Source organism: Pipistrellus kuhlii, unplaced genomic scaffold (genome assembly GCF_014108245.1).
Source record: "Pipistrellus kuhlii isolate mPipKuh1 unplaced genomic scaffold, mPipKuh1.p scaffold_m20_p_17, whole genome shotgun sequence".
In the NCBI taxonomy this organism is placed as follows: Eukaryota; Metazoa; Chordata; class Mammalia; order Chiroptera; family Vespertilionidae; genus Pipistrellus; species Pipistrellus kuhlii.
The window spans coordinates 10,319,335-10,338,799 of record NW_023425482.1 but is presented as its reverse complement, the minus strand read 5'-3'; the positions used below and the strand labels follow the sequence as shown (position 1 = coordinate 10,338,799).

Below are 19,465 nucleotides of genomic sequence, written 5' to 3'. Positions count from 1 at the left end.
GAAAGAAGTATGCAACACTGTTACTGATCCAAATGCAAATACGATTGTCCCTAATTTGGGGCTAACAAAAACAAAAAGGCAGTATGCTCTAGTAGAAAGAAAAGCTAAGACCTAGGTTCTAGTTATGGCTGTGTGAAGTTAGCCAATTCCTCCTCCCTTCATTCCTTGTGCTTCAAATTTCTTCCTATGCAATATAAGGACAGAAACATCTTCCCTGTCTGCCTGACAAGGTCAATGTGAAGGTTCAATAACATAATTTCCTGGGAGTGCTTTGGAAACTGCAACATTTTTCCAAATGTAAGGCATTATTCTTAATCATTGGGGAAAAAACTAGAGCCTTTTTGGAAAGAACTCATTCAAATTTGGCAAGGAGAACCATTTTCTCCCATGTACCAGAAAAAGCAAGAAAAGAACTCTAGCCCTAGCCACTATGCTTAGTGGTTAGAGCATTTACCTGCAGACTGAACTGCCTTAGATTCAATTCTGGTCTAGGACACATAATTCAATTGCAGGTTCAGTTCCTGGTCCTAGTTGGGGCACATGCATGAGGCAAACAATTGGTATGTCTCTCTCACATCAATGTTTCTCTCTGTGTCTTTCTCCCTCCCTTCCATTCTTTCCAAAAATTCCAATGGAAAAAAATATCCTTAGGTGAGGATTCAAAACAAAAACAACCCCCTACACACAAAAGAAGTTTAAAGCCAATTTCTAACATCTTTTATTTAAAACGTGAGGCCCAGTGCATGAGTTCGTGCTGATGATCAGGGCCAATCAGGGTCTGCCTCCCCCAGTCCTGATCAGGCTGATCATGGGCTGGGAGGTTGGCCGGCAGGTGGGAGGGACCACGGAGTTTGATTGGCCACAGGAGGTTGGCTATGGAGTGCACTGACCACCAGGGGGCAGCTCCTGAGTTGAGCATCTGCTCCCTGGTGGTCAGGGCACATCATAGTGATTGGTCAACCGGACATTCTATGGTCATAAAGGTGGCTTAGGTTTTTATATATAGAGATAGCACACATGGCCCTAGCTGGTTGGCTCATAGGATAAAGTAGGGGTGTCGAACTCAATCAGAGAAGGGGCCAAAATCTAAAATCCAGCCTAAATCGCGGGCCGAATGGTTTACTGAACAGTCATAAACTGTCATTGTGATGGAAACGCAGCGGAGTGCAGTGATGACAGCGCGGTGCGGGCCACATTGCAAGGCCTGGCGGGACGGATTTGGCCCGCGGGCCTTGTGTTTGACACATGTGGGATAAAGCATCAGCCTGCAGACTGAAAGGTCCTGAGCTCCATTCTGGTTGAGGGCATGTAATCTGGTTGCAGGCTCCTCCTGAGCCCGGGCCTTGGTTGGGGTGCATGCAGGAGGCAACCAATCAATGTATTTCTCTCACATTGATATTTCTTTCTTTCTCTGTCTCTTACACTCTCTCTAAAAATATCAATATAAAACTATCCACTGTTGAGGCTTAAAAAATAAAATAAAATAATAAAATAAAATAAAAATGAAATAGCATACTTGGAAAGAATCAAGATAGTGGTGTAGGTAAATGCTAGTATTGCAACCTCCCACAACCACATCAAAATTACAACTAAAATACAGAAGAACCATCATTTAGAGCCACCCAAAAGCTGGCTGAATGGAAGTCCTACCACTAGAGAAGTAAAGAAGAAAGGACATTGAGACTAGTAGCGGGGGCAGAGCTGCAAAACGAGCTGGTCAGACACCCACATATCCGTTTTTTGCATCAGGAGGAAGATCATCTCTGCAGAGGTCCCAGCCTCACACCAGACCTCCAGCCCATGTTCCATAGCTGGGAAGAGAAGTTCCCATAACTAAGAGCTGTAAACACCAGTGGGGATTGTAGATGAGTAACACAGAGGCTGCTAGAGACCAAGGTGTTTCTTCTAACGGGCCGGAGCATGAACTTTCGTGGACTCCATTCCTCTGAGCTCCTATGCTGGGCAGCTTTGAGGGACCCAGACATATATGGGGAGGACCTACCCTGTTTCCCTGAAAATAAGACAGTGTCTTATATTAATTTTTTCTCCCAAAGTTGCGCTACGTCTTATTTTCAGGGGATGCCTTATCTTTCCATGCGCTAGGTCTTATTTTCAGAGGATGACTTATTTTCGGGGAAACACGGTATATTGTCTGGCAAGGGGCAGGAACTCAGGGACAGCTTTCTCACAGATGCAGAGGTAATAGTTCTACTGTTGGGACCTCCCCTGCTACAGAGCTAACTGACAGAGGCTTATCTGAGATTCCATCAGAGTGGCTCACACTGTTTGCTCCACCCTGGTGATTCCCTGAGACCCTGCCCCACCTAAGCTGATTGCAGCAGCTTTTCCATATGAATGGCCTATCTTGCTCAGGCTTTAGACTTCCTAAAATCTCAAAGGAGCTATAGCTGGTGTCAGTATGAACCAAACCTATCAATAAAAGGCCCAAAACACGGCACTAGCACCAGCATGCCCTACTTCATAGCTGGGTCTCACCTGGGCACTTCTTAGCCCAGTACAAATAGCAGCCTTCTGAAGATTTCTCTGTAGCTTTTGCAAGGTGACCCTAGGCAATGGCTGATTTTGTACCTCTCTGGAGACCAAAAAGAGCCAGTTCACCTGGTGGATAGCTTCAGACCATAGCAGGTTACAACTGTACACATCTATAAGCTACACACTCAAGGTGCAGACTCAATGAGCATCAAAGCCCCAATGAAGGAAGGCCTACTTCATACGATTTTTTCCTGCACAGCAGCTCTCCCACTATAGTCACAGCTGGTCCTCATAGCCAATTTGCTTGGAGGTCAATTCCTCCAAATGACAACAACAATCAAGGCTCAACTACAAGACTGTGTACATGGCCCACACAGGGGTGCACCTAGAGTGCCCAGCTCAGATGACTGGGGAGGTTGAGATACATCAATTTGTTGCCACTGACTCCCATAGGCCACTTATTACACAAGGCCACTCTATCAATTCCAGGATACATAACAGCTCTACTTAATACATAGAAACAAAGCACAGGGAAACAGTCAAAATGCGGGAGACAAAGAAATATGTCACAAATGAAGCAAGCAAACTACTAGGTACAGAGTTCAAACCCATGCTTATAAAATTACTCAAGGATCTATATGAGAGTGTCAAGAGACTTTGTGAGACTTTCAAGTATCTTAGTGAGAATGCCAAAGACACAAAAAAGGACCAATCAGAAATTAAACACACTGACTGAAATAAAGAATAATTTACAGGGTTTCAACAATAGAATAGAGAATTCTGAGAATCAAATCAATTATTTGGAATATGAGGAAGCAAAAAACACCCAATCAGAAGTTGAGAAAGAAAAAAGAATAAAAAAATATGAAGAGCCTTAGCCAGTTTGGCTCAGTGGATAGAGCGTTAGCCTGAAGACCAAATGGTCCCAGGTTTGATTCTGGTCAAGGGCACATACCTTGGTTGCAGGCTCATCCAGTGCCCTGGTCAGGGTGAATGCAGGAGGCAACCAATTGATGTGTTTCTCTCACATTGATGTTTCTCCTTGTCTTTCTATTTCTTCAACTCTCTCTAATCAATCAATGGAAAAATATTCTTGGATGAAAATTAACAATAACAACAACAAAAAATATTTTTTAAAAATGAAGATAGTGTAAGGAGCCTCTGGGACTTCAAGCATACCAACATTAGCATTATGGGGGTGCCAGAAACTAGAAGAGAGAGAGAGAGCAAGATATTGAAAATCTATCTGAAGAAATAATGACAAAAAAGTCCCCTACCTGGTGAAAGAAATAGACTTACAAGTCCAGAAAGCACAGAGAATCCCAAACAAAAGGAACCCAAAGAATTCCACACCAATACAGAGCAGAATTAAAATGCCAAGGGTTAAAGACAAAGAGAGGATCTTAAAAGCAGCAAGAGAAAAGCAGTTTGTTACCTACAAGGGAGTACCCATACGACTGTCAGCTGATTTCTCAACAGAAACTTTGCAGGCCAGAAGGGAGTGGCAAGAAATATTCAAAATGATGAATAGCAATATTCAAAGTGTTGAATACAACCAAGATTACTCTACCTAGAAAAACTATCATTTAGAATTGAAGGTCAGAAAAAGAGCCTCACAGACAAGAAAAAGCTCAAGGAGTTCATCACCACTAAACCACTATTACATGAAATAAAGAATCAGAGGATGTAAACATGGAACAGACTGAGGAATCTGAGAGGGAATGGAGGAAGAGGGGTGGGAAGAGATTAACCAAATATGTTACCTATGGACACAGACAATAAGGTGGTGGAGGTCTGAAGTGGGGCAGGATGGAAATCAGCTGTAGGGAGAAGGAATGGGGAGGAAAGGGGGACATCTGTAATACTCTCAACAATAAAGATTAAAATAAACAAATAAACAAAATAGCACACTTGCAGCATGGTTTAATACTACTGTATTATAATATAAGTATATTATAATAAAATATATTAAAATAAAATAAAATAAAAATATATAATATATTAAAAATTTAAATAAAATAAAATATAAAAAATATAAAAAAATATATAAATATATAGAGAGAAACCAAGATGGCAGCATAGGATAAACACCTGAATGCAGCCTTCCACAACAATTTTGAATTTAGAGTTGGAAAACAGGGGAATCATCGCCTTGAAGTGCCAGACAACTGGCTGAGAGGAGGCTCTACCATCCAGGAAGAAGAGAGAGAAGGCACGCTGAGCCTCGAGAACTGTAAAGGTGCGGAGATCTGTGCTTGAGAAAAGGCGGCCCGAGTTCGCTGCTGGCTTACTCGCGGGGAGAGGAGAGGGCAGGCTGAGTTCACTACTGGTTACTCCAGGCACACAGAGAGGGCAGACAGCTAATATGCGGCTGGCTTTCTTGTTCACAAGGAAAACAGAACCACCCTATTGCTCTGATAGACGGCCCTAGTCAGGGAGAGGCCAGACTGTCAGGCAGTGGGCAGAGATCTCTTGGAGGTGTGTGAAGCCAGTGGCCATTACTGTGGGACTCAGGGAAGGGCCGACGAGAAACCAAAGCTTGTCAGCGCCTCCCCGAGAATCCATCCCATCCAAACGGACACAGAAGCCCTCCTGGAGGCTGGCTTTCTTGTTCGCCACAAATAGGACTCTCCTAAGGAGGGACAAATCCAAAGCTTGCCTGTGCCTATACCAAAGAGGTGCATGCGCCTGCAACCAAGCTTGCGGGACTCACCAAAGCTTGTCTGCGCCACCCTGAGACTCCCCCCAAATCCAAGCGGTACAGAAGCCCTCCTAGCTGAGACACTGCTGATCCTCACAACCAATTGGCTTGGAGATCAACGCTTCCCAGTGATACCAACAATAAGCAAGGCTTAACAACAAGACTGCACACACAGCCTACAAAGGGCTACACCAAGACTGTCCACCTCAGGTAACTAGAAAGGCTGTGCTACAGGGCTCTACCAGAACACTAGCACACAAAACTATTCCATCAAATCAGGGAAACAACTAAAATGCAGAGAAGAGGCAGGACACAAAGGAAGGAGATGGAGGAAAAGAAAAGAATGGACATTGAGTTCAAAACTACAGTTATAAGGCTTTTCAGGAATTTTCATAAAAAGACCGATAAAATAAATGAGACCTATGAGGATATGAAAAGGGATCAACTAGAAATAAAAAGGGATAAACTAGAAATAAAGAAAATATTGTCTGAAATAAAAAATATTACACAGAGTCCTAAAAACAGACTGGAAGATCACAAGAATCAAGACAAAGATTTGGAACACAAAGAGCCAGAGGACACTTCTCTGCAGAAGCAAGAAGATAAGAGAATCCAGGAAGTTGAGGATAGTGTAAGAAACCTCTGGAACAATTTCAAGCAAACCAACATCAGAATTATGGGGGTGCCAGAAGGAGAGAGAGAGCAAGATACCGAAAGAATATTGGAAGAAATAGTGCCAGAAATCTTCCCCCACATGGTGAAAGAAATAGTCTTACAAGTCCAGGAAACACACAGAACCCCATACAAAAGGAATCCAAAGAGGACCACATCAAGACATATCATAATTAAAATTCCAAGAGCAAAAGACAAAGAGAGAATATTAAAAGCAGCAAGAAAAAGTTACCTATAAAGGAGCACCCATATGATTATCAGCTGATTTCTCAACAGAAACCAGGTAGGCCAGATGGGAACAGCAAGAAATATTCAAGGTGATGGAATAACAAGAACCTACAGCCAAAAATACTCTACCCAGCAAAGCTATCACTCAGAATCAAAGGCCAGATAAAGAGCTTCACAAATACAAAAAAAAGGTAAACGAGTTCATCACCCCCTAAACCAGAATTATATGAATTGCTGAAGGGGGTTCTTTAGGAAGAGGAAGAAGATAAAGATAAAAATTATGAAAAACAAATACGTAACTATCAACAAGTGAAACTAAAATCCAAGGGAATTAAAAAATCTGATGAACAATATTAACTGGTGAATATAATAAAATCAGAGGTATGGAAGGGGAGTGGACTGACGATTCTCGGGGAAAAGGGGAGTGGGAGGTGTGGGAAGGGACTGAATAAAAACTGTGCACCTATGGATGAGGACAATGGAAGGTGGAGAAAGGGCAGAGGGTGGGGTGGGAACCGGGTGGAGGGGAGCAATTGGGGGGAGGGGAAGAGGAACATTTGTAATAATCTGAACAATAAAGATTTATTTAAAAAAATAAAAATTATATATATATATATATATATATATATATATATATATATATAAATTTTTAAATAAGGGGCAAAAATTATCTTCATATAGCAAAACACATTCCCCAGCCCAGGAGATCCATAAGTATGCAATTGCTCAAGGCCTATTGGGGTCTTACTTCTCCCTCCCTTCTCATCTATGCTAAAATAATAATTATTATATAAATTATAGCTTATTAAAAATACCTGTAATATTTTCTCATGGCTTCAAGGCCCCATTCTGACAAGAACAAGACAATAAGCAAAAAGTGGGTGACTCAACTCTTCCTACTTAAGAAGAGATGAAATAGGCATGAGGCATGAAGGACCTCAGATGCAATGGGAATACACACATACTCACTCAAGTAATTAGAGACACTGGAACCCAAGTTTGGCTGCCTGCTGGTAAAAAATCAGACTTGTTAGACAGATGCTGGTGAAAAAAGGAAAGAGGTTTTATTCAAAGGCTGGTCACCTGAGGAGATGGAGGACTATTGTCACAAAGTCCATCTCAACATCTCAGTGCAGACAGAGGTTTTTATAAGGAGAGGGAAAGCAGAGAGAAAAAAAAAAAAAAAAAGGGGGAGGAGTTGAAAAGTTCTCTACATGTAGGCCAGCAAAATCTATTCAGATAGGATCTTGAAACTGGTTAAGTGACCGTCTGATACGAATCATGGTTTGTGTCATCCTGGTTCTACGTTGGAAGGTCAACAAATGTCCTGCAACTGGGATGACGCAAAGGTATCTTCTGAAGTTAGTTCCTAGAATTTGTTTTTTTGTTGTTGCTAATCCTCAGAGGAGGATATTTTTTTAAAATTGATTTTTAGAGAGAGTGGAAGGCAGGAAGAGAGACACACAGAAAGAAACATGGAAGTGAGAGATTAACAACGTGCCTCCCACATGTGTCCCAATCAGGGCCAGGGATGGAGCCTGCAACCAAGATATATGCCTTTGACCTGAATTGAACCTGCAACCCTTCATTTCAAAGGCTGATGCTCTACTCACCAAGCAAAACTGGCTAGGGCAGTTCCTAGGATTCTTATACATGCTATTTATCTACAAACTATGTATTTGAGTCAGCATTTACAGAAATCATGTCAAAATAATGGTAGGGTGGGTTATAATATCCCAGTGTTACACTGAGAGATGTGATTAGGCAGGAGACTGCAAACAACTAAGAACCCTACCACTTGGACAAGTTTATCCCTCTGAGCCTGTTGCTCCACTTAAAAAGTGGAGCTCATAATAAGCTCACAGGCTTATGAAAACTGAATGGGATAGTGCATAAAAAATGCCCAGCAAAATGTCTGGCTTAATATGGAAGCTCTATGATGTAATTTCTTAAATTTCCTTTTCTTTAAGCTCTAGAGTTTGGAGATTTGATTATTCTATTATACTCCCACATATCATAATTAGGTCTCTCAAAAGCATAGGTTCTTCTGAATAAGTGTACTGAGTGGATTAGATTGCCAGGAAAGTTATCAGATCATTCATGCAGAACTCAGTTGTTATGACAGCAGAAGACAAGTTTCAGCAAGTGATTGTCTCAAAGGCTTGAGGGTATGCAGAAGAGAAGAATGAGAGATATTAGAAAAACTGAGCAAAATGGTATGGAGGATGGCTGATAGATTCCAAAGGTTTGATTAAGCAATTGCCACAGCTGTGCTTACAAGAAAAGTCATGGGGAGAAAAAAAAAATGGATGTGCTGGCATTCCTTTAATCCACTTAACAATGGCCTTAGGATTCTATTTTTTCAATGCAGAACACTCTCTTTTGGATTTGGAGTAGCCATAAAACTAAACATAGTCAATTTTAGTATATAACATAGCCACATGACTTTGTTACAGATGCTGATTCAAAACACAGTACACAGACCTTTCAATCCAGACTTCTTACCTTCACTGCAAGAACTGGTGGCAATCTCCCTCTCCAACTTCACTTCACACTCTTCCGCCATTAGTACTTCACCCTCCAACAACCTGGACTTTCTTTTCTTTCTATAAAGATGACAAGCTCAGTTGTGCCTTGAGGCTCACTTCCTGTTTCACCTCAGTGTCACTGCCATGGCATAGCTGCATTTTTCTCAATACTTAGGTCTGTTCAAATGTTACACACTCAGCTTCTCTGGTCATCTCATCTAAAATAGCCTCCCTTACCATAAATGCTGCTTATTTTCTTCATGGCACATTTCACTATCTAAAATAATTTACTTGTTTTTTGTTAAACCTCACTTGAGGAGGATATTTTTCCCATTGATTTTTAGAGAGAGTGAAAGCGAGGGAGTGTGAGAGAGAGAGAGAGAAAGAGAAGGAGGGAGGGAGGGAAGGAGGGAAGGAGGGAAGGAGGGAGGGAGGGAGGGAGGGAGGGAGGGAGGGAGGGAGGGAGGGAGGGAGAGAGAGAGAGAGAGAGGATAAAGAGAAGGGAAGGAAGGGATAAAGTGGGAGAGGGAGAGGGAGTGGGAGAAAGAGAAACATCAATTGGTTGCTTCTTACATGGGCTGGACTAGGTAGGGGATCCAATGTGCAACCCAAGCATATGTCCTTGACCTGAACTGATGACCCTTCAAATGCCCAGGTCAATACTCCAATCACTGAGATAAACTATCCAGGGCTTGTTTGTATTTTAAAAAATATATACTTTATTGATTTTTTACAGAGAGGAAGGGAGAGGGATAGAGAGTTAGAAACATCGATGAGAGAGAGACGTCAATCAGCCGCCTCCTGCACACCTCCCACCTGGGATGTGCCCACAACCAAGGCACATGCCCCTGACTGGAATCGAACTTGGGACCCTTCAGTCCGAAGGCTGATGCTCTATCCACTGAGCCAAACAGGTTTTGGCTTGTTTGTATTTTTAATTATTCATCTCCTTCCAATATAATGTAAGTTCCATGAGAACACAGACCATTGGCCTTTTTCTTTAGTGTGTCCCCACCAGAATGTAGATCATGGTAAATGTTACACAAATATTTGTTGAGTTTGTGGATGATTTTAAACCATGAAAAACATCCAATTTAGGAAAACAGACCTTTGAGGAACCAATACGGCAGCATAGGTAAACATAGCACTTGGGACCTCCCACAACCACATCAAAATTACAACTAAAATACCGAACAACCATCATTCAGAACAACATGAAAGCTGATCGAATGGAAGTCGTACCACTACAGAAGTAAAGAAGAAAGCACATTGAGAATGGTAGGAAGGGTGGAGGCACAGAATAGGCTGGTCTGGCACTCATGCGGGCCATTTTTTTAATCAGGAGGAAGATTGTCTTTGTGGAGGCCTCAGTGAAAAGCAAAGGGTCTCAGCCTCATACCAGACTCCCCTCTCCCCCATCCAGGGTCCCAGAGCTGGGTAGAGAAGTCCCCATAAATTCAGGCTGTAAAATTCAGTGGGGATTGTGGCTAAGGGACACAGAGACTGTCAGAAACCCAGGTGTCCTTCTTAACGGGCTGGGCATGAACTTACTCGGACTCACTTCCACTGAGTTCCAGTGCCAGGAAGCAGGAAGCATTGGGGGACCAAGACACAAATGGGGAGGAACTGGTTTGCCTGGTATTGGGGCAGGAATTTGGGGGCGGCTCTCTACAAGGAGGTGCTCACAGGGGTCACTGTTCCTATGCCAAGACCTCCCTTATCCCAGGGATGACTGGCAACCATATCTGAGGCCCCATCAAACTGGAGCACACAGTTTGTTCCACCCTAGTGGTTCCCAGAGACCCCACCCCATCCAATTTGCAGCCCTATCCAATCTGTTTACAGTAGATTTTCCATATGAATGGCCTGTCCTGGCTCAGACTTCAGACTTTGCTAAAATCTCTCAAACAAGCTACAGCATGCCCCAAACCTATCAATAAAAGGCCCAAGAACCAGCTTGCCTTACTTCACAGCTGGGCCTCACCTGGGCACTTCAAACCCAAGACAAAAATGAGTAATATACAGATCTCTCTGTTGCTCCTGCTGGGTGGCCCCAGGCAGTGGCTGACTTGGCACCTCTCTGGAGACCTAAAAGCCAGTGCACCTGGTGGACAGCTTCAGACCATATCAGATTACAACTCTACACATCAACAAGTGAGACACTCAAGGGGCAGACTCAGTGAGCACCAAAGCCCTACTGAAGCACGTCCTACTTCATAGGGGTTTTTCCTGCACAGCAGATCTCCCGCTATAATCACAGCTGGTCCTCACAGCCGTTTTCCTGGAGGTCAATTCTTCCAGCGACACCTACAGCAATCAAGTCTCAATTACAATAAGATTTGCACACAGCCCACAATGGGGCACACCTAGAGTGCCCAGCTTGGGTGACTGGTGAGGTTGAGCCACTGGGCCCTACAGGACACATACACAAGACCACACTACCAATTCCAGAAGACATAGCAGCTCAACCCAATACATAGACCCAAACAGAGGGAATCAGCCAAAATGCAGAGGAAAAAAACCCCACAAAACATGTCACAAATGAAAGAAATGAAGAAAGAAAACTAATGGATACAGTTCAAAATCATGGTTATAAGGTTACTCAAGGATCTCCATGAGAGCTTCAAGGGACTTAGTGAGACTTTGAAGTATCTTAGTGAGAATGCCAAAGACATGGAAAAGGACCAGTCAGAAATTAAGCATATGCTAACTGAAATAAAGAATAATTTATAGGGATTCAACAGTAGAGGATTCCCGGAATCAAATTAATAATTTGAAATATGAGGAAGCAAAAGATATCCAATGAGAAGAGCAGAAAAGAATAATCCAAAAATATGAAGATAGTGTAAGGAGCCTCTGGGACAACTTTAAGCATACAACATTTGCATTGTGGGGTGCCAGAAGAAGAGAGAGAGCAAGATATTAAGAACCTATTTGAAGAAATAATGACAGCCCTGCAGAGGGAGGCTACTGGCAGCAATGGCAGGGCAGGGCATGGGGCCAGCCAGTGAGCGGGCCGCCCCCCAAACACCTCTTGAACACCCTGCTGGGGCAATTGGGGGGTGAAGCTGGCCATGGGCCAGCAAGTGGGCAATGCCAGGCTGGCCAAGGAAGGTGCCAGCAGGGATCCCGATCACCCCGCCAATTGCCCCACAGATCAACCCTGATCATTGGCCAGGCCTATGGACCCTATCCATGCACAAATTTCATGCATTGGGCCTCTAGTCCATCCTATCTAATAAAAGAGTAATATGCAAATTGACCATCACTCCAACACATAAGATGGCCACCCCCATGTGGTCAAAGATGGCCACCACAAGATGACCTACAGGGGAGGTCAGGCCAACAGGGGAGGGAAGTTAGGGGTGACCAGAATGGCAAAGGAGGGCAGTTAGGAGCAATCAGGCCAGCAGAGGAAGATGATTGGGGGTGACCAGGCCAGCATGAAGGGCAGTTAGGGGCGACCAGACCTGCAAGGGAGGACAGTTGGGGGGGGGGGGGGGCCCAGGCTGGCAACCAAGGGCAGTTAGGGGTGACTGGGCCAGCAGAGGAGGACAGTTGGGAGTAACTAGGCCTGCAGGAGAGAGTAGTTAGGGGCGACCAGGCCAGCAGGGGAGGACAGTTAGGGGTGACCATGCCATAGGGGAGGGCAGTTAGGGGTAACCAGGCTAGCAAAGGAGAGAAGTTAAGGGCAACCAGGCCAGCAGAGAAGGGCAGTTGGGGGAGACCAGGCCTGTAGGGGAAGGTGGTTAGGGAAACCAGCCTGCAGAGGAGGGCAGTTGAGGGTTACCAGGCCAGCAGGGGACGGCAGTTGGGGCCAATCGGGCCAGCAGGGGAGCAGTTAGACGTCAATCAAACTGGCAGGGGAGTGATTAGGGAGTGATCAGGCTGGCAGGCAGAAGCGGTTAGGGGCATCAGGCAGGCAAGTGGTTGGGAGCCAGAAGTCCTGGATTGTAAGAGGGATGTCCGACTGCCCGTTTAGGCCCGATCCCACCAGGCAGTCAGACATCCCTCGAGGGATCCCCAGATTAGAGAGGGTGCAGGCTGGGCTGAAGGACACATGCCCTCCCCCCACCCCCGCCCTCCCACCCCCGCCCCACACACAAATTTTGTGCACTGGGCCTCTGATATATATATATAACCCTAAGTGACTGAACAACTGGTTGCTATGATGCTCAATGCAGGAGTTACCCTGTGATGGTCAGTGCGCTCCCACAGCAGGAGTGCCACTCAGCTGACCCAGGGGCACCAGAGGCCAGGCTCACAGCCGAGGAGCACAGCTGTGGTGGTGTGAGCCCCTCCTGCTTTTGCAGTAGCACTACCAGGTGGTGGCAGGAGGCACAGCAGGGCCAGGGCCGGGCCGGGATGAGAAGGAATGGCACAGCGCCCAGCCTGGGCTTGGGCTCCTCCCCAGCCACCACTTTGTGCACTACTACATCCCTCGAGGGATGTCGGAACTGCGGGTTTCAGCCCGATCCTGGCACTCCAACATCCCCTGAGGGGTTCTGGATTGCAAGAGGGTGCAGGTCAGGCTGAGGGACCCCACCGGTGCACGAATCCATGCACTGGGACTCTAGTTATTAATAACGAACTACCACGCTCACTAATTACTAATTACTATAATGATGTTGCATTCATTTCCCTTACAGAATTTCTCTCCACTAATACTAGCAGCAAATATTTTAGCATTCGATTGCCATGTCATTAGTCTTGGACTGACTTGTTTGGTGTGTACAACAGGAAATACTTTGCTTTGGAGAACAAAATAGGTTTATGTGTTATGCTTATTAATTTGTGCAGTTATTCAGCCTCTGGTAAGTTAATGTTCAATAAAGATATTAATTTTTATTAAAATGTTCTATTGTTCTATGTTAACAATTACTCATTTATTTCAGCCCCTTGTATTCAGCATGTTTCTATTGAAATAAACCTATCTTTCTATGAAAATTGAAGCTTTTGTGTTTTTGCGGCCCACATAAACTTAAACCTTGTTTACTTGGCCCGTGTTAGTCTTTGAGTTTGGCATGCTTGGGCTAGAGCAGTGGTTCTCAACCTTTCTAATGCCATGACCCTTTAATACAGTTCCTCATGTTGTGGTGACCCTCAACCATAAAATTATTTTCATTGCTACTTCATAACTGTAATTTTGCTATTGTTATGAATTGTAATGTAAATATCTGTGTTTTCCCGATGGTCTTAGGCGATCCTACTGTTGTAGAGCCTAAGACCATAGGGAAAACACAGGTATTTACCGTATTTTTCGGACCATAAGACACACTTTTTTTCCCCCAGAAGTGGGGGGAAAAAGTCCCTGCGTCTTATGGTCTAAATATAGCCTACACATATACTTTAAAAAAAAAGGTTTTTTACTTGCCCAGCTCTGTGTGGTCTCTGTGTGCTTGCCCGGCTCTAAAATGGTTCTAAATGCTGCTGTTTACTTTACAGGGTTGATTACATGTGTTTATGACTGTGATGTTGGGTTTTAATGCACATAAAATATTTTAGGACACTATTTGTTTCAGAATCTTTTTTTCTTCATTTCCCTTCTCTAAAAACTGGTGCGTCTTATGGTCCGGAGCATCTTATGGTCCGAAAAATACGGTACATTATGATTCATTAACAGTAGCAAAATTACAGTTGGTCTTAGGCTCTACAGCAGCAGTGGGTTGAGAACCGCTAGCAAGGTTGCCTAAGACTATTGGAAAACACAGATATTTACATTACAATTCATAACAGTAGCAAGATTACAGTTATGAAGTAGCAATGAAAATAATTTTATGGTTGGGGGTCACCACAACATGAGAACTGTATTAAAGGGTCACAGCATTAGAAAAGTTGGAACCACTGGGCTAGAAGGTTATTGTGAGGACAAATGCATGTGTTCAGCTGAACTGAGGATGAGGGCTGGCAAGCACCTGAATGAGGCAGGAGCAGGCAGTGCCCAGGTGAAGTTTGAGGAAAGTATGACCACCTTAGCATTTAATTAGGTCTTTGCAAATCTAAGAAAAAGCACACACAGGTTTTTAGAAATGCCGCCTAATTAATTGAGTTTTGATTAAAAGGATGCAAGATAACAAAGTTTAAGATATTGTTAATCTCTCCACAGGAATTCCACTGTAAGGGATTCCAAAAATGGATAAGGGCCCAAAGAGTCCAATTAAAAAAATTCCAACAGGAATTCTTCTTAATCTCTAATTATTCTTTGTTTTTAAAACGGCACATTCCAGGCCAGTCACAAGACCAGTGGGTCAATCATGGCTCATGTGCACATTAATCACGCTGGGGATGTACAAGTTCAAATTATTAATGCTTCAGAGTACCTGCCAGATCTATTCATGCTACTCCTCATTACCTTTCAACTAATCCCAGCATGATCTGAGGCAAGAATTTGTATAACTAACCTGATCAGGAGGGTCAGAAGAGAAAGGTTGCAAGGAGTAAGGAAGGATAGATGCGTTAGCAGGACAAAGGACAATGAAAAGCAGCCTATCCATCAGGTCAGTAAAACCTCCTTAGATTTTGGATTACCAGCTTTAATGGTGCACCCAGGAGCCACTTTCTCCCTTGCTGGCTGGCTACATCAGTAAGCACAGAAAAACGGCAGCAAACACATTTTGCAGAAAGCCACAAGTAATTCCCATAACTAACCAAAAGGGGTAAATAGAGTATACAGTTTTTCTCCCATCAGCTGCCTGATTTTATATACTTTATGGATTCTGTTTCATTAATTCATTTCCATCTAATTCCTCCTAGGGGCTGGGCACTCATTGGCGTTGATAATCACAATTGCTTTAAGGCTCTTCCAAACGTGGCTGTGTTCAGTAATTGCTTTCCTCTGGGTGGCGGGGGAGTGTCACATCTGACTGGAGAAGTCATTTCAGCAGATACAAGTTAAAGTTAAATACATGATCAAGAAAAAGGAATCTTAATTACAAAGAGGAGGGGGAAAAGAAATTTAAAGCCTGCCTGACCTCCTGATAATGTGAAGATAAAATGAGGGTAATAAAGTTGACATCTCACAGGAAAGTTAGGAGAAGAAACTCATAAAAATGACTACGAGTGCTTTAGATTTACAAAGACCTAATTAAATACTAAGGATCAGTAATAAGAACCTTAGATTATACACACAGTTCCTTCATTCCTTGAGTTCAAGATGATGTTACTAACCCTCTGGTATTATGATGCAATATACAAATCTAGGTGCCACTAGAGTACGGAACAGAGAGAATTGAAGACTGCTTTCTTAACAATAAAAATGTACTAAATTTATTTTAAGGAAGATAAAAATATTGTCAGGTAGTTTAACCCTATGATAATGTTTTATTTTTTAAATATTTTATTTATTTTAGAGAGGAAAGGAGATGGAGAGAGCTATTTGTTGTCCTACTTACTTATGCATGCATTGGTTGTTTCTTATATGTGACCTGACCTGGGATCAAACCCACGGTCTTGGCGTGTTGGGATGATCTGCTTACCAACTGAACTATCTGGTCAGGGTTGATGATGTGTTTTAAATGATTGCCTACGTACTGATTAGAGGCAAAAGGTAACTGTTCTTCCTGTATTGAGAGCAGGAAAATACACTGAGGCTAGAGGGCTTAAAAATGGTGCTGTTCAAATTCCATGCCTGAACTGAAAATTATTTGTATTTAATATAAAGCAGCCGAAGCACTAAAGAAGTCGTTAGAGATCAATAAGGAGAGTAACCCTGATGCAGGTCAAAGGGATTTGAGGTGTAAAACAAAAAAGGCCAAACACATTTGAGAGGAAATTAACTAAGGACACAACATCAAGTAAAAAGTCGACATACTCATAAAAAATAGGGGTATTTGCACACACTGTTTTGAATATAACCGAAGGTGTCAAGGCAGCTAATTCTTATCAGTTTAGGTGTATCAAATCTCCGTGTCAAGCCATCCCCTCAAACTCCTTTTTCTCAATTATTTGTTTCGCAAGATTCTTGCAATTCTTCATAATGCTTATGACAAAAGTAATGACATAATTTTACAATTTTCCCCATCTGATTCCCAATCTCCATGTGGGCACAGGCCATTTCTACAGAAGTATTTGCAGGGACAAGGGGTTTTTGGCAGATCACAGGCCCAATAAATCCAAATGGAACAAGTGCTCTGCGACCCTTCCAAATGCCCCTTTCTGTCAGATCTGCAGAGTACTACTACCCTTGTACTTCCCTCTCTAGCTCAGGATGTCTGGATTACTTGAATTACATATCCAAGGAATACCTACTGCCATTTATTAAGCATAGACTGTGTGTCAGGCATTGTATTAAGCCCTTTCTAGGAATTATTTCTCCTAATGATGAATACTAATTTGTTAATTCCGAATTTACTGACTTGAGTCCTGTGGAGGCTTTCACAGTTGACATAATCTGCAACCTCATAGGAGCCCCTCCATTTCCTGGAGGGGAGGGAAGAGGTGCCCCATTCCCACCCATGAGACAGAGGTAATGAGGATGCAGGTTGAAAATTAGAAAACCTAGATTGTAGACTTGACTCTCCCACCAATTCCCTGTGTGACTCTAAGCGGTCACTAATCTCTCTGATCCTATTTCTTCTTTGCTGAAATGAAACGAACAACAACAATAGCTACAGTTCTTGTTTTTTATAGGATAGAGGCTTTAAAGATTTATCACGGCTCAGTGAATAGAGCGTCAGCCTACAGACTGAAGTCCTGGGTTGGATTCTGGCGAAGGGCACAGACCTTGGTAGCAGGTTTGATCCCCAGCCCTGGTCGGAGTGCATGTGGGAGGCAACCAATGGATGTGTCTCTCACATCAATGTTTCTGTCTCTATCCCTCCCTTCCACTCTCTCTAAAAATCAATAGAAAAATATCCTAGGGTGAGGATTAACACACACACACACACACACACACACACACACAAAGATTTACCATTGAAGCCTCAGGAACAGTCTTCTGTGGTAGTTATTAGTATGATCTTCAGCTTTTCAGTTGAGGATAAAGGCTTGAAGGATAAGAAACTTGCCCATACATGTATCTGAAGTAAATGAAATCACTATCTTAAAAAGGTATCTATATTCCCACATTCACTGCATTATTCACAATAGTCTGGACATGGGAACAACCTAAGTGTCCCTAAGTGTCTATCAATAGATGAATAAATAAACAAAAACACACAATGGGATATTATTCAGCCACAAAAAGGAAATCCTCCCATTTGAGAGAACACAACATTATGGCATTATGTTAGTTGAAATAAGACAGAGAAAGACAAATACTATGTGTCACTTACATATATAAAAGTTGAACTCATAGAAACACTAGAATAATGGTTACCAGGATTGGGGGGTGGAGGGTCAGGATGAGAGATGAGATGTTGGTCAAAGGGTACAAACTTTCAATTATATAAACAGAATAAGTTCTGGGGATCTAATATTCAAAATGGTGACTACAGTTAACAATACTGTTTTATATTATTTAAAATTGCCAAAAGACATCTTTAATGTTCTCACCACAACCAAAAATTCTAATTATGGGAGGTTATGCAGGTATTAACCTTATCATTTTAAAATATATGCATGTATATATCATCACAATGTACAGCTTAAAATTACAGGTTACATGCCAACTATCTATCTATCTAAGCCTAATTCATGAGTTCAACAGACCAGTTCAATTGCTCATTATGACATGCGTTGACCACCAGGGGGAGGTGCAGAATGCAGGCCCTGGCCAGAGGCCCCTAGAGAGCCTACCTGTGCACGAATATCGTGCAGTGGACCTCTAGTATTTCTATAAAGCTGGTAGAAAAAAATAAAAATAAAGGAAACTAGCTCACAAATGACACCTTTAAGGTGGCTGAGCTTCCCAGGGCTTGAGGCCAGGTCTGTGGGCCTCCCACGTGGGTTGGGCTAATGCAACGCAGTGGTGTTCGCTTTGGCACTTTTCACAATTTCTGTCACTCCTGGTATCTCTGGCACTATGACTTACCGATTATGTTTTATTTAAACCTTCTGCCTTTTCACAAAAATACATCCACGTTAAATGGAAACTTTATGCTGCCACTTACATGGGAAATCACTATCATTTGTCATAGAGTGAGTAATCTTTCCCCCCAAAAAAAGTGAGAAGAAAAGGAAAAGATGTGAGTGAAGTCTAGCTAGACACAGAACCTGTTGAAAGCTCTGAACTTTGGGGCTGCTGTTAAGAAAGAAGAGTAAGAAAAAAAAGAAAACAGCGGCTATCCAGAGTTTCAGGTCTCTGAGACTTTCTAGAAAGCCACGCTGACCAGGACCTCTGGAATCCTAAAGAACTGAAAAGGGAAGGGTTTCCCGGCCCCCCCCCTCCCCCCTCCTCCCGGTCTGCGCTGCTCGCCCCGCGCTGTGGACCCTCTGCCAGGGGCTCGGTCCCTGGGCGGCCACCCACCCAGGATCAGCCAGGGTCGCCCTCGGCGGCCCCCGCGCGCGTTGGAGCCGCGGCGCTCCCGCCAGCTCGGCCGGCCGGCCGGGTCCCCGCGCAGGGGCGGCCCTCTCGACCCCGGCCCACTCACAGCGACGGCAGAAGGCGCCGCGACAGCGAGAACGGGGAGGGCAGACCTCAAGTGTGCCGGGTATCAGCCCGTCTCGACGGCTCCCAAGCCTTCCAACGGGCCTCCAAGAGCCACTTCCTGGCCTCTCTAGGAAGCCCGGAGGTCCTGGAATCTCTATGATGCGCAGGGTTCTGGTCCACCCTCACCTGTGTGTTGGGGCTACAGGTTCACTCACTCCATGAATCTCTCCGGCGTGCCCGATTCCTCTACTTCAGCGTTGTGGGAGCCCTTACAGAGTCACATCTACGGCTATCCCCACCTCCAGTTCCTGCTTT

At 43.7% G+C, this 19,465-nt stretch overlaps 1 protein-coding gene across 3 annotated transcripts in view; it reads right to left on the bottom strand.

Moving 5' to 3' along the window:
* The window catches only part of SDR42E1 (short chain dehydrogenase/reductase family 42E, member 1), a 29,313-nt gene extending 10,057 nt beyond the window's left edge, over positions 1–19,256 (bottom strand). Inside the window, exons 1-2 of one of the 3 annotated variants that reach the window (XM_036440692.2) lie at positions 19,152–19,256; positions 17,534–17,639 (exon numbers count right to left, since the gene is read on the bottom strand). The gene's annotated coding sequence lies outside the window, so the exon portion shown is untranslated. Of the gene's footprint in view, positions 1–7,063; positions 7,245–17,533; positions 17,640–19,027 lie in introns of those variants that run through there. The other 2 variants (XM_036440695.2, XM_036440691.2) reach the window with 2 other exon arrangements.
* Between the last annotated feature and the right edge of the window lie 209 nt (positions 19,257–19,465).